The 11,756-nt window shown below is 38.2% G+C and overlaps 1 long non-coding RNA gene across 1 annotated transcript; it reads right to left on the bottom strand.

Moving 5' to 3' along the window:
- Positions 1–2,089: 2,089 nt before the first annotated feature.
- LOC115982702 lies at positions 2,090–4,071 on the bottom strand. The gene is made up of 2 exons (XR_004089707.1): positions 3,724–4,071; positions 2,090–2,751 (listed from the first exon to the last, which is right to left on the bottom strand). It is a non-coding gene; the product is annotated as an uncharacterized LOC115982702 (long non-coding RNA).
- Between the last annotated feature and the right edge of the window lie 7,685 nt (positions 4,072–11,756).

Here is an 11,756-nt window from a genome sequence, read left to right as displayed (position 1 = left end):
TAAAATTATAATACCTTAAAACATTTTCCATGGTCACCTTATCCTTGTCCATCGAATTTCCGAGTCATTAATTGAAGCATTATAAATCTGAGAGCATGGTTTCATGATGTAAACTACTATAGTTGAAATATTTCTTTTTTTGATACCAGTCAAAGGGAGTTAAACAAAGTTACAAAAGACTGGGTTATACCAGCTTTGGTTCGTAGGCATTGTACTTGCCCTTTTAGCTACAGACCAGACAAAATCTACCACTACATGAGGGACTAAAGTCACATTACAAAAAAGGCTATGTAGAACCAGAAAATTCAGATCAGCCATTCTAGTGATGTCAAGCCAATCTGTTGCCTTTTTTTTTTTTTTTTTTTTTTCCCTAAAAGTCTGAACTAAGTTCCTACTATCTGTTAAGAACAAAACATGCTGGAAACCATGATTTCTTGCTTTAGTACCAGCTGCGACCATAGCTTCAAGCAGGACTCCTATGGATGAACTGGCTGTACTGCTAGCTAGACCAGAAAAGACACAAACTCCCTCCATATTGATGACATTATAGGCAAAAGCTCTCCTTCGATATTTTCTACACCTAGCACTAGCAATCTTGATGATCAACTGGCACAGTCCTGTTGGGTGTTGTTGTCGTGCAGTTGGTTGTTGTTCAGCATTTGGTCTTGTTGCATTTCTGCTGTCCTGTGTATGACAGTTGAAGGTTTCTCTACACCTGCAAGAAAGAGATTGAGCTGTAAGAACAACTTCAAAAGGACTGGGATTAATTCCTTGGTGAATCACCCTGTTCCTGTGATTCCACATGGACCATAATGTGGTGAAAATGGCCTGCAAGTAAGCCATATTGTTTTCCTCCTTTCGTTTATATTTGACCATCAAACAAGTTAGCCACTGTTGTATGGAAATGTTGTTGAAGTCAGAAGAGTGTATGGCTAATGTAGAACCATGCCCACAAGCTCTAGCAAAAGGGCACAACAAGAACAAGTGGGTTGAAGATTCCTCATCTGAGTTGCACAGAGGGCAGAAGCTGTCAGATGAGATGCCTCTGTGTTTTAGAGCAAGCATGGTTGGCAGACTATCTTGAAGGAGTTTCCACACGAAGTGTTAATCTTCAAAGGGACCTGTACTTTCCAGATTAAGTCCCAAGCCCCTCACTGATCCTGAGCTTGTTGGTAAGAACCTGCACCATCCTTCATCAATATATAATAATAGGCAATTTTGACTTGGTAAACTCCATCTTTTCTTTTGAATGTTTCCACATCATTTGATCTTGAACAGCTCCAGTTTGGGAGATTGGAATCTGTAGGATCTTTTTTGCTTGGTGGTAAGGATACATAGTTGAAATATTTCAAGATCCAATAAATATTGTAAGTTGTTAAGTGAATCAGCCCTGAATTTTTATTTTATATTTTATTTTATCTGTTATTATTTTTTTGAGAATCACATGATGAAACTTTCATTGAGAATCATAAGCAAGGTCCTTTAAGGACAGCAAAACAATCTCATCTGGAGCATCCTACAGCCAAACTTGCATATTCTCTAATCTAGACTAGAGGCCATTTTAGTTTTCCCAAAATACTTTTGTAATAAATACTTCCCTTAAAGATTAAACAAAGATATGACAATTTGAAGAAACAGGCTTGAAGTTGAATTATAAACCAAGATCCACAAAGAATACTTAATTAAAAAAATGCTGCAAATAAGTAGGAACATGAATCTTAAAATAGCATGATCTTGATCCCGCTTCAGACCAATCAAAATTATGTCACAACTCATGTATCCAGAAATTAATGAATTAAAAATTATGTGAGGGTACCAAAGAGTATGTCGATCATAGGCCCAATCATTTGCACCATACAACTTCAGTTACCTGACTTTGTTCGACATAGGAACACACCCAATTTGGTAGATAACATGTAAATGTGAAGGCTGTCCTTTCAAAAGTGGAAGTAGAAGCATATCAAAAGTGTACACATCAACCTTCTCAGTTGTTTCTCAAAAAAAAAAAAAAAAAACCTTCTCAGTTATGTAGCATTTAGCTGTATATTCAGGTGCATACATACTTTCAATCAAAAAAGATAAAATATAATTACAGTTTCCAAAACTACTGTCACTTTACTTGCAATTGATCTTTAGGAATAGATATAGAGAGTGAGAAATCTGTCAGCTCTGCAACATTGTTCTCATCCAATATGGATGGCTTAATATTTCTATGGATAACAGGCCTAAAAAATGAATTAAAGGAGATATGTAACTGCATTAGCTATGCCCATTGCAATGCTTAGCTTGCATTTACATGGTAATGGATCTGAGATGACTCCCTCAATTGGATGGATACACGTGGAGAGAATTCTGTCCCCTACAAATTCATACACTAGAATTGGAATATTGGTCTCTAAGTAGATGCTAAGAGTTTTAGAACATTTTTGTGGACACTCATTTGTGTTCCAACCACAAAGTCTTTAATAGTGTCTTCAACTTCAAAATACCAAAGAAATTCTCCTTTGTACTTTTTAACTGAAATTAAGCAGCCTTCTAGAGAGCCCTTGTAAAATTCAAAACTAAGCAAGGGTCATGGTAGTTTGTTTCTCTTCTGAGCTCCTCGGCAGAGAAGACATGGATAGGATTGCTTTTCCCATTGCAAAAGGCAATTGGCTCCTCTAATAATAGTCTTCCATTCTTCATAAATGGTGCCTTCCCTTTTGCTTTCCTCTTCATTTTCAAACATGAATTCATCTTGTCCACCAAACCCTTAGATTACAGATAGGAATATTAATACACATATTTAATATGTTAAGACATGAAGAGGCTATAATCTGGCACTAAATAAAGAAACTTGGAGGCCATTGATCAATCTTTGCTTAGAGATCATGATGGTCATGCTCATGCACAATTCAGAGTATTAAACCAACAGTATTCTGCCATTATGTAAATCATGAATTGCGTGATTTTGAAACATATTACCTACCTAAGTATCAAAAAAGTTATTATTATTGTTTTTATAATTATTTTGATAATTGGATAATACAATGGAGGAGGGGAGATTTGAACTTGGTTCTCCTAATAAAGGAGCAAGCTATGCTGTTGAGCTAAAAGTCTCTTGGCGAAAAATGTTACTGAATTACTGATGGTCCAGGCTGACTATTCTCCTAACTATGAACATCATACAAGAGCTTGGATCAATTGGTAATTGTTTTGGCAAGAAATATTCCATAAAACCATAACAGATTTTTCATGGACTCTTTTATCTATCGAATTTCTTAGTCTTTTGAAGCCATATAAATTTGAGGGCTTTGGTTCCATGAGATAAACTACAAAAATGAACCATGTCAAGAACCAAATACCATAAAGTGGTTATTTTGCCTAGAGTTCAATTTTACTGAAAGTACTTCCAAAAATAAAAATCCCTTGGGATTAACAGATGTGATAAATATGAACATAGATCCAATTAAGACAATGTTTGATTATGTAGCAGCAAATCAATAAGAACAGTTTTTTAAACATATCATATGACCTGATAACAGAAGTCTTAAAATAGTATGATCTTAATCCTGCTTTAGACGCATTCATAGATATATTACAAGTCATCCAGAAATGAAATAGAACCTCTAATACTACCTATTGATAAGGACACATTGGACCGCCCAAAAGTTCATACAATCATATTTCATAGGCATGCAGACACATATAGTAATTGAAAATTCAGTGGCGAAGAGAATGTACCTGTGAAGAACCCACAGAGAGAGAGTTTCACCTATAAAATTTGAAGCAGAACAAACTTATCAGATTTTGCTAGCTTGTGGATGTGGAAGTCTTACACACTTAATATTTTATGTGCTATATCGTGTAAAACCAATAAAAGATTATATTCAAAGAGTATAGGAAAAAAAAAAAAAAAAAAACTTCCAGCCCACTGAAGAAAGATCATCACAATTAAGAAGACCAATCCGGAAACTGAGAAATTATATCACAATGACTTGGCAGTTTCCTTGGACTTTCTCTTCAATACCTTCACCTAATACACCTGTGTGTTGTATGTACTTGGTTGAGAGCCAGACAAAAAAAGGGGTAAAAAGATTAAATTTTTGGACCAGGTTTCTCATCATTGTTTTTTTTCAGCTATGGGGTGAGGTTTTGCATGTTGGTTCTCTTTCTTTCGATTGCATGGCTCCAACAAATAGAAACCTTATATCAAAATATTAACATCACATGCTTTTTTTAATTGCATGCATGGCTCATCAACCAAATCAGACTACTAAACTTGGATCATTTAGGGTCAATTTGTCCACAAAATATAAAATCTATTAATTTAGAATTAGGACAAACCCAAATGATTTCGTTTTGGTCCAATCTTAGTTGTATAAATGCAACATAAGAAATTTTGTGGACTAAATTGTGACATGGCCAAATCGCAAGGGGAAAACTGTTACCTAAAAAATTATTCTGGATTTCTGTGGAAGCAGGGAGTTTGAGTTGGATTTTACTAAGTGCCTCAATGTCAAGTTAAATATTTGAGAACTATCTGGACCTATTTTTAAATTTGTTCAAAATCTCTGTGTCAATTGTACTTCAAGTATAATTGTCTAATTAAATCTCACCATCTTCTTCTTTAGCGCTTGGGCTGGACTAAATCTGATAGACCATATTGTTGGGATTGTCTGTTTTAGAAATTTTTTTGGTTTTATTGGGCAGATGCACTCATTTTTCAGTTTCAAACTGGCGAAGAGTACCGCACCGTCTCACTCATATATAATCTTAAGATTGGGAAACTTGAATTAGGGTATGAAAAACCACCATGAACATAAATATTTTTTTCCTGCTTCAGCAGTATTTCAAAGGGCCACTAATGTATTGCTGTTGAGCTGCCAATGGAATCCAACTAAGTTTCTAACCTTTAACTACGTGTTCAATCTCCACTTGCAACTTTAAAATACAAAGGTGTAATATAATTCAATGACATAGTTGCAACTTGGAACTTATATTTGTACTTCAAGTATACATTTGTTTTATTGCAGATAGGAAAGAAGATGAATTTGGATGAAAATAAGATAACAAGACAAAAGATAGACCGATCTATTATCAAAAGTTGCTTTGCCACATCAATCATTGTTGTCGGCAGGTAAAATTGATAGGAATGTGCGTGACGGCATAACTGTCAGTTATGAGTTGGAGGAGTTAGACTCAAAGAGAATACTGTGAATTTTGCAGCACAACCACTGGTGCTACAATTTAAGATTGGAGAATTCTATAAGAGCATCAGTAGAGGAGAGGAGGCTCTTATGAAACAAACATCTAGAAATAGTTGGCTCAATTAGGGGTAACAATACTACATTCTTTCACCGAGCAGTTAAAAAATAAGATATGCTTAAAGCTCAATACTTTGTCTGAAGGATGATTAGAGGAAAAAGATAACAGATCCTCAACATGTGAAATAATTAGATTTGTTGTAGGTGGAAAAAGTTTGGCTCCATACATGTTTGGAGCCATCTTTTTTCAATCCATTACGTGGCAATTGAAGAGACTATCCATGTATAATTTTATTCATATGACTTAGTTAATGAGTCATGTGACTTATTTAAATAATACACATGAATAGTCTTATAAATCAAAACGCAATGGGCTGGAAGTTTGGTGCTTAAGGTCCATTCTCAAGGTGCCCGAGCGACAAGTAGAGCTTCCATTGCTCGTTGGTTGTAGCGGGTCTGATGGTATCAGCTCCAACAGCCTCACGGTGGCCGGGATTGGGGCTGGGTACAACTCCGATGGTCTCACGGCGAGGCCAACGGTGGGTTTTAACAGCGGGCTTGAGAGGAAAAGCTCCGACAGCACCGCGGTGGATGGGTTGGAGCTCGGAACCAGCTACGACGGTCGTGTGGTGGCTCCGATGGTCGTTAATCACTTTTTCTCTGCTGGGTTTTTCTCTAACAGTCACGAGGTGACTCAGATGGAAGCAAATGGGTGCTCTACAGATGGGTTCAACTCAGTTGACTTCACGCAGGGTCTGGGCAAGATCGTCATGGTCAATTCACAACTCTTGAAAGGTATTTTCTTAGCAAATATCCTTAAGAGACTACTGGTTGCGGGTTTTGTGGAGTTTGGTGTCAATAGAGGGGTTAACGTTGGTAGTGAGTGTGGCCTATCTGTTTTGGATACCTCAACAATGGAGGAAGTGGCTCTCCCAGTAGTGGTTTTGGATGAGGAGGAGAGTCTGGCAGTTTGTGATCCACTGTTGACTGTTATCCCTCCGGGGATGGCTTTGTTAATGGATGTGCACAATGATTCTGAGGTGTTAGATATTGGTGGCACGTTGGATGTCTCGAAATGGGTGAAGAACATAATCCCAAGTTTTAGTAGAGTGATTGGGCTTTCTGTTAATCGTCATGAAAAGTTGTGTATTGCTTATTTTCAAAGGCTAGAAAGGGAGATGGAGGTTATTAACCAGCAGCGGAAGAAAGCAGCTGCTAACCAAAAAGTAGCATCTTCCATGGGTAAAGGGATAAGAGAGTTGAGAAATTTAATTTCAACGGTTAACTATGATGGAAGATAGTGTGGTGGAAGTGTGGTAGAGACAGTAGTGGGGCCATAAAAGTCTTTATGAAGCTAAAAATGGTTTCATGGAATGTTAGAGGTTTGAATGATTCCCAGAAACGTTTGGTTGTGAGGAACTTGTTACGGGAGTGGAAGTGTGATGTTGTATGCCTTCAAGAAACAAAGCTTGCTGGCATAGATAGGCAGCTGGTTTGTAGTATTTGGGGCTGTTTGTATGCGGATTGGGTGGCTTTAGATGCTGATCAGACAGCTGGTGGGGTCTTGATTATGTGAGATAGGAGGGTTTTAGAAAAGTTGGAAGTTCTGGTGGGCTCGTTTTCGGTGTCGGTTCAGTGGAAAGGTGTGGAGGATGGTTTTAGTTGGGCATGCTCTGGGGTGTATGGCCCAAATGATAACAATTTGAGGGGTGATTTGTGGGATGAGTTGCTGGGTATTCAGCAGTATTGGAATGTTCCCTGGTGTTGTTTTGGGGATTTTAATATTGTTCGTTTTCCTAGTGAATGAAGGGGTGGGTCTAGGCTTACTCCAGCTATGGAAAAATTTTCTGAGTTTATTGAAGATTTAAACTTGATAGATTTGCCGTTAGAGGGAGGGAGTTATACATGGTCTAATGGTACTGACCAACCATCCATGTCTAGGATCAATAGGGCTCTAGTGTCACATGACTGGGAGCATCACTTTCCGGATGTGACCCAACGGATTCTACCACGACCAGTTTCAGATCATTTCCCAATTCTTCTGGAGGCAGGGGGTATGGCGAGGGGAAAAAGTCCCTTCCGGTTTGAAAATATGTGGTTGAAGTCAGACGGGTTTGTTGATAGAGTAGACTTATGGTGGAATCGCCATTCTTTTTCGGGTACACCCAGTTATGTGTTTGCTAAAAAATTGAAAGCTTTGAAAGAAGACATTATTCAGTGGAATCGCCAAGAGTTTGGCAATGTTGGGCGTAGGAAGAAAGACTTATTGGGGGCTTTAGAGTTATTAGATGCTAAGGAGGGGGTTCTTGGACTCACTGAGACGGAGAGAAATGAGAAAAATGAAGTGAGATCGCAGTTAGAGCATCTTATTTCTCTAGAGGAGATCTCCTGGAGACAAAAATCGAGGTTGTTATGCATTAAGGAGGGTGATAATAATACTAAGTTTTTTCACAAGATGGCCAATTCTCATAGAAGGTACAACCATCTGAATTTCTTAGAAGTGGATGGCATGATTTATGAGGAAGGAGCAGCAGTGGCTGCTCAGGTAGTTCAATTTTACAAAACTCTGTATCAGGAGTCTGAGGAGTGGAGACCTTTTGTGGAAGAACTGGAGTTTGATCAAATAGGGGAGTTGGAAAGGGGCTGGTTGAAGAGGAGATTTGAAAAGGAAGAAATTTTATCAGTGGTCAGAGGTATGGAAGGGGATAAAGTGGTCAGAGGTATGGAAGGGGATAAAGTTCCAGGTCCAGATGGCTTCTCTATGGCCTTTTTCCATCATTGCTGGAGAGTAGTAGAAAGAGATGTTTTAGCAGTCTTTGATGAGTTCTATCAACACTGTAAGTTTGAGAAATCTCTTAATGCTACCTTTATAGTTTTGATTCCTAAGAAGAATGATGCCTCTAACATTTGTGATTTCAGACCTATCAGTTTGGTGGGGAGTTTATATAAAATCTTGGCCAAGGTTTTGGCCAATAGATTGAAAGTGGTGTTTGATCAACTGATATCTGAATCTCAGAATAGTTTTGTGGGAGGTAGGCAGATCCTTGATTCAGTTTTCATTGCCAATGAGTGTGTTGATAGCAGAATGAAGAGTAAGATTCCAGGAGTGATTTGTAAGTTAGATATTGAGAAAGCTTATGACAATGTGAATTGGGAGGCACTTCTGAAGTTGTTGAAGAAAATGGGCTTTGGGGAGAAATGGTGTAGCTGGATTCGAACCTGTATCTCTACAGTGCAGTTTTCTGTGTTGGTAAATAGGACCCCAGCTGACTTCTTTGGTAGCTCTAGAGGTTTGAGACAAGGGGATCCGTTGTCTCCCTTATTATTTTTAGTTATTATGGAGGTGTTTAGTAGGATGGTGAAGAGAATGGAGGGGGCAGGTTTACTTAATGGTTTTAGGGCGGATGGCAGGAGGGGTAGAGGGGAAAGTGTTTCACATTTACTATTTGCAGATGATACTATATTGTTTTGTGATGCAGAGGTGGAGCAAGTCCTTTATGTTCGATTTCTTTTACTTTGTTTTCAGGCTGTGACTGGTTTAAAGGTTAACGTAATTAAAAGTGAAATGGTTCCTATAGGGGAGGTAAATAATGTGCATGCTTTGGCAGAGATATTGGGTTGTAGGGTTGGGGCTTTACCAATGACTTATCTTGGTATGCCGCTGGGGGCGACCCATAAGTCCCACTCTATTTGGAACCCTATTTTGGAAAAAGTCGATCGGAAGCTAGCTGGGTGGAAGAAGTTGTATTTGTCGAAAGGAGGTAGGTTGACATTGCTTAAAAGCACACTATCCATCCTTCCCACATATTTTTTATCTCTATTCACCATCCCTACACATGTGGCAAACAAAATTGGGAAGCTCCAAAGGGATTTCCTGTGGGGAGACCCTAAGACTCATTTATTGGGATGGGATAAGGTGTGTTTGCCTATTGCTTATGGTGGCTTGGGTATTAGAAAATTAACCACTTTCAATAAAGCCTTGCTAGGAAAGTGGCTTTGGCGTTTTGGGATCAAGGAGAATAGGCTTTGGAGGAGGGTGGTAGCTTTGAAATTTGGGGAAGATTGGGGGGGGGGGGGGGGGGTGGACCTCTAAGTTGGGAAAGGGTGCTCATGGTTGCGGTTTGTGGAGAAGTATCAGGAAAGGCTGGGAAATTTTCAACAAAAATGTCCAGTATAAGGTTAGGGTGGGGGATAGAGTGAAATTTTGGACAGATAGGTGGTGTGGAGATCTTTCTCTCCAACTGGCTTTTCCAGTCTTGTACAATTTTGCTGCAAACAGAGAGGCTTCTATAGAATCATCTTTGATATGTCAAGGAGCAGGGGATGGGAGAATTTGGGATGTTCGTTTCAATCGAGGTCCTAATGATTGGGAGGTAGATGTGGTGGTTGATTTCCTTCGGCTCTTGGCAGCCAATTTACCTTCAGGGACTGATGGTGATCGGTTGAGATGGAAGTTGACAAAAAATGGGGATTTTACTATCCGCTCTTTTTATCATAAGTTACATGGCTCTTATTCCGCTGTTTTTCCATGGAAAGGTATTTGGAAGGTTAAGGCTCCCCGGCGTGTCTTTTTCTTTGTTTGGACAGCCGCATGGGATAGAATCCTCACGGGTGATAACTTACGGCTTAGAGACTTTGATTTTGTTGACTGGTGCATTATGTGTCGTTGCTGTGGTGAGACAGTGGATCATTTGTTGTTACATTGTGGAAAGGCTTATTGGCTGTGGTGTTTTGTTTTTCGGCTTTTTAGGATTTCTTAGGTCCTCTCATGTACGGTGTCAGATTTTCTTTTTAGTTGGTGGAATTGGTTGGGAAAGCATTCATCTTACATTTGGAACTTAGTTCCGTTGTGTATGATGTGGTGTATTTGGAAGGAACACAATCGGCGGACGTTTGAGGATTTGGATAGATCTGAGGACCAAATGCTTGCTCTCTTTTCTAGTTCCCTGTTTGACTGGGCTAGGGCTTGGGGACTCACATCTAGTGACTCTCTTCCTCTTTTCCTTAGCTCTCTTTCTTTGTAATTAATGTTTTTTGTTTTTGTTCTCTACTTTTCTTTTTTGTACTTTTGTTATGTTGGTGCTATTTGGCATCTAGTAGTTTTTTGAATATATTTTTTCTTACCTATCAAAAAAAAATGTCCAGAGTAATGACCTACAAGTTGACATGGGACAGGAAGCCATTACATGAAGAAGTTCAATTAAACACAAGTAATTGGGAAGAAAACAAAAGGGAGGAAGAAAGGGTCCCAGCATAAATAAGTATAGCATCTTATAGCATGTGTACTTGATTATGACAGAGACTACATACCAAATTATTACAAAATGAGTTAACATGAGTAACACAGGAAAATGAGAACAGTTTTGAATTTCATGGAAATGTGATCACTGTTTTAATATAAAATGAAGGCCTAGAGGTCAAGTGTGAAATCAGGTGTGCAACAAAATGTGCAAATAGCATTGTTGTGCTAACATTAGCCAATAGCTTAAAGTTTCGAGTATTATATATCTCAAATAACTATAGTATTGCTTTCAAAAGTGCTTAATAATAATGAAAATATATATACCCCACATCATTCAATTTGAAAATTTTAAGTGAAACAAAGCCAATCAATACTAATAAGCTCACGAGCTTCATCATTGATATTTATGAGCAAGTTTGGTGCTCTGGTAATTGAACGGGTATGGAAGTGTAGAAACCAAATTGTTTTTTAGAACAAATCTATGGTTTATGAGCACGTTTGCAAAAATTTGATAAGAATCTTTCACGAGCATTGCAAACAGAGCAGCCCACTCCTTAGCTAGATGGTCTATGCTTAACTCTATTTTTGAATCTTTTGATTTAGGGAATAACCCATTTGCTATTGTAAATGTAACCTTAGAGGAGGCCGTTAGTAAGTTATTGGCAATCCCATTGCTATTCTGTTTTTTGCCTGTTTTGGTTTTCAATAAAGTTTTTTCTATTAAAAAAAATAAAAAAAGACCGTTTAAACAAAAAAGCAATTCTTAGAGGGGGAACCCCCTCAAACCAGTCTTCCACCATCCATTCTTCTCATGGCCACTCAATTTTCCTTAAATCAATATTATTCCAATCTCAGATTAGAAAGCTCACAGCAGCATCAAAACTTGAATGACTCTACTAAGTAGAAAGACTCAAGATAAGTATGGATCTTGTTCTCCATTATTCTTGTCCTAATCAATTAATCAGATCCAGTATAAGATTTCTTTGTTTCTTCAATGCATTCTGCTTCAAGCAATAGTGAATATACTCTATCCCCTGCTTCTATTGTCCATCTAAATACTCCATCTCAGACCATTCCATCAAAGATAAACCCACCTTTCTTGTAAGTGCCAACATCTTCGCTAGAAATAAACAGTCTATGACCCAACACTGTTACCCACATACAATGTTATAAAATGAATCCTTGAGTTGCTCTACCATTTCAATTTTAATTAGCTTTGACATCTTTAGAGCTCACTAATCAGTTATAAAGTGGTAAACTAAAAAATT

This window comes from Quercus lobata, chromosome 3 (assembly GCF_001633185.2).
Source record: "Quercus lobata isolate SW786 chromosome 3, ValleyOak3.0 Primary Assembly, whole genome shotgun sequence".
Classification (NCBI taxonomy): domain Eukaryota; kingdom Viridiplantae; phylum Streptophyta; class Magnoliopsida; order Fagales; family Fagaceae; genus Quercus; species Quercus lobata.
The sequence above is the reverse complement of the archived record's forward strand: the minus strand, read 5'-3'. Positions and strand labels throughout refer to the sequence as shown.